Consider the following 4610-nt stretch of genomic DNA (forward strand, 5'->3'; position numbering starts at 1 on the left):
ACAGTGAGCTAACTGTACACACATTAACAAAAGGTTTTTTACAGTATTCAGACTTAAATTATATCCTTAATGTAACCTACAGTAAATGTGTGGAACGTTTACTTCTGATGTGTCGGCTGCACTGGATCTGAATCCTGAGGAAGAAATCCCTCAAACACTCAGAGAAGTGAAATGATGTCTAAATTAGCCATGAGAGCTGTCAGCGGCAGTCACACTAATCCGTGTCCAAACGCACACTCACAAAGGGAAATGGTGAGGAGGGAGTTTTAATATTTCCCTGTGATCTGCGCTAAAAGGCTCCTCCTGGTTGCAAAGGGAGGAGGCCTGGTTACAGGGTTAGTCAGAGCGCTCGAGGGTGAAAAATGATATATCACAACACACACACACAGATACACAGCATGGAAAAACAGCTCGACCCCACTGCGACAATGCACAGTATGTCCACCCGTTTGTATGAATGAGGCAGAATAGGACAGCTGGTTTGTGTGAAGCGGACCGTGCAGGGTTTTTCCTCCTCAGACGACCATGCTGCGGGGGCCAGGTGCAGCCGTCGGCAGCCCAGCAGGCTGAGGCCTCTCCAGGGTAACGTCTGCTCCCTCCGGAGCCCTGGAGGTACGGAGGGGCCTCGTGAGTGCGTGTGTGGAAGCATTATTCAGCTGCACCTCCGTCTTCATCAGCGAGACAGTTCAAAAGGCAGTCAACAGTGCCCCCCAACACACACACACACACACACACGCACGCACACACACACGCACACACGCACACACACGCACGCAGAGATTCAGGAAATTAGACCTGAGCTTTATAATCTCTAATATGAACAGGCCTTGAAGGGAAAAGAGCCGTGTGCTCAACGTAAGAGGACTCGTTCTGTATTTGATGCTAATATTTCTATGTTAACTCAGTGTAAATGTTGATACTTTGCATTTCCACACATCGTTGTGTGGTGACGACGCTGTTTGATTATGTGGACGGTGGCCGACCTTACAACTCCCAGACGACTCGCAATTATCTCTGCAGTGTGGTCAGAAGCGTTTCCTTTAAACTTTAATGATGTTGTGCTTTGGAGGAGAGACGCATCCTTTACTTTCCATGTCTGAAAAACGGAGATTGAAATTCTTGCTGCGTGGGAAAAAGACAAGGAAACAACCCCGTGTTGATTTATGTCCTGTTTATGATAAACCTCTGTAGCAAACAACACACAAAGCCTGAATGACTTTCAATTAGTTGATTAGTGAATAAAGTAAAAGGTTTACGGCTTTTCACTGCTGACATTTTATGCACTAACAAAACATCAGCAACTAGAAAACAGAAAACATTCATCACAGAAATATTGTCAGTTTAGTCAGATTAGCGGTCTGCACTAAACTCCTCCCGGCTGACAATCTGAGGTGAGTAAAACTAATGACCAGAATTTTGCTCCAGTTCTTCATGCGAGTCAATACCTTTAATATAACAGCTACAAACTTGCTGTTTGTAGTCACATGGCTAAAAGCCATCGACCCAACGCGCCTCTGACGCGCGCGTGCGGGACGGCGCATGCGCAGCGTGACCCGCAGCTGTGAGCTGCGAGGCAGAGGCAGCGCTTTGCTTACTCATCCCACCGCAGCGCTGCCCGCTTCTCCTCGGCGCCCTTCTCCTCTTACTGTCGCTCCGAGGCGAGCGCGTCCCGTGGACGGGACGTCGATAGCTCCGCTGCGTGCGCGGGTGCGAATGCGGCGGGATTAGCTCACACGGAAGCAGCTCTGTGTAACTCAGCGTGTGAACATGTCATATGTTGCATGGACTAAAAGGTATCGCTCGCAGTCAATCAGTTTTACAACCTGAACCTCCATAAATCTCTGGGCGTTTATTGCCCTCTTTCTCTTTCAGTCGTGTGTGACCGACCTGTCTCCCTCCAGACAGATGTGTTTACGGCTGCGGCGGAGGACGCGGTGGATGAAAGAGACGCAGACTGTGAAATGCCCTGATTGATCACCAGCCTTATTTTTGACTGGTTTACTGGTAAAATGGGACAATCCAAAACCAAGCCTCGGGCTGAATGTAGCTTCCACCACACGCTCTTTGGCTTTTAAAATAGTCTCAAAGTTGGGTTGTGTTTGATATAAAACCTCTATAAACCTTCAAATATTGCCACATTTGAAATTAAAATTAAAATATTCCCCCTTTGATCCCATTCTCTTGTTACATTAAAGTATTTTGGCACATCTGTAAATCGCTTTCCTTAAAATCTGCAGCAATTTATTTCAAAGATAAAGTCAAACAGCATTTCACCAAGCAGGATTAGCTGCTCTGTCTAATTAGATTGTATTTCATTTAATATTAATTTTATTTATTATAATAGATCCTAATAGTTTTTTCCTTACCTAATGTGCTTATGTCCAATATTTTTTCCATCTCATGTCTGCCCTCACCTGCTGCTATTGGCCCCTAATGCTTCTGTCTAGTCAGTGAGTCTGATGGACATTTATCATTAATGAGTTTGCATTACAGGCAATAGGACAACGGCCAAAAATCTGATGAGCTTCTATATGGAATCATATTTCAGCGATGAATTAGACGTTCGTCGTTGAGACTTAGTTCCTACAGTTACATGGGTCAAATGATGTAACGAGTACAGTCTGTGTGGTCCGGTGTCAGAGTTCACTCCCTGGGGAGGAGCGCGCTGAAAGACAGGACGATGCATGCGTTCGTGTGTAGGGCGAAGCCGCCACGAGCACTCAGAGGGTGACATCACCTGAGCGGATTCATGACGAGCTATTTGGAGAAGAAAGGAGGGCTATTGTAGGGCAGATAAGGGGACTTACTGAGCCGGCTTCTTTTTAAACTGAATAAAATGTAGGTGTCCAGGTTATAATTACTAGCAGCAGACCATGACGACAGTTATTGCTGCAATAGGTGCAGACCGGCAGCGCCTCATCAGCAAATTAAGGTTTCACCCCCTCTCCTCTGTAGCTACAATACACATGTATTTGCTTGGATGTTTAGCTTTTGTTATACTGCATCTTATCTTATAATATGAGTCATTCAGGTTTTAGAAGTCAAAGCTTAGGGCAGTATTAACACAGCATATACACAAAAACTGAATCACTATCTCTAACCTATGGAGGAAATGGAATAGTTGGGCTGTTGATAAACTGCCCCAGGGCAACCAGCACACGAAGAGTGCGCTGATTGAGTATGTGGATGTGATGCTGCATACTTCCATACCTGCTTAGATTTCACTGGGTGCATATATGAAAAGAGGCCAAGATGATCCAATTAAGCTTCTCTATAGAGATGACTTCATCCTGGCTTCCTTCTCCCAACCCCCACCCAGACCCCCACTGACACACTTCACCCCCACCCTATACTGGCCCAGCACCACCCATGGGTTGCAAGGCAGCACCACAGCGAGTCTTTGGACCAAATTAGCTTTTAGTGCAACCCCGTATTTCCAGACAGACAGTGGTTTAATTCAATTAGTTGGCTATAGCCTGCAGCAGAGCACACACACTTACATACACACTATAATATTGAAATATATCACTCAGTAGCACAAAGATAAACAAGCAAGTCATGACTAAGAGACAGGTGGGGATAGATTTTTTCCTACTGCATTAATCTGAATGAAGCTTAATCTTAATGAGAGGATTAAATTACCCAGATCACTTTAATAACTGGATTACACCGACACCCTGGCTTAAGACTCCCCTACCCTCTATCTAACACACACACACACACACACACACACACACACACACATATATATATATATAAACAAACAGTGCTAGACATAGCTGCCTAAATAAGGAATGGGGAAAAGGAAACTTCAATTTTAGAGGTGTAAAAGAATTAGAGGTGTACAGGAAAAATCTAGGTGGCAGCCTTCAAACAACAATGACTATGCACATATCTGTATATGTCTCCTATTCATTATGTGTCTGGTTACTCCTGATGAGCAGATGTCTCTGTGACAAAAACAGAACCTGCACCCAATACTACACTTCTGGGTTAAAATTCAATAAACATGGGTGCACATGCACATACACACCCATATGCACAGTGACTGCTGTTAACGCTGTAAGTAATACAGTGACACAGTAAACAAAAGCCCAGCTGTCGCTCACAGGCTTAACAATCATATATGAATATTCAATGCGGCATAGAGCGACAGAAGGCGAGCCTGGCTTTGCAAACGCTGTCCTGTGGAGTCAGCCCGTGCACTTCACCCAGCAAAGTGATGAGATGTGTGATGAGATTCTGTAAATAATATCAATTCATTATTTATTTATTATGGTGAACTATGCTTTTTCGTGTACTGTGTTCTACATATTTCTACTTCTTACATACGTATCTGTATCACATCACAAACATTGAAAGGTTCAGATAAAATAATTTAGGATATGATATGAAACAACAAAGGTTTATTTCTCACACCTTTTAACTAGATAATTTGCTAATATATAATGTCATATATGACGGCGGAGAGCTTTGCAGTACTTACAATGACCTGGTGGTGGTGATATTTCTTTATTTAATAAGACGATAAGTAAAGCCCGCCTCTAAACGAAACTGATTGGCTGCTGTTATGACCGTTTCGTAACTGGTCTTCTGGTTGGCTAATGAGT

This window comes from Betta splendens, chromosome 22, assembly GCF_900634795.4.
Source record: "Betta splendens chromosome 22, fBetSpl5.4, whole genome shotgun sequence".
In the NCBI taxonomy this organism is placed as follows: Eukaryota; Metazoa; Chordata; class Actinopteri; order Anabantiformes; family Osphronemidae; genus Betta; species Betta splendens.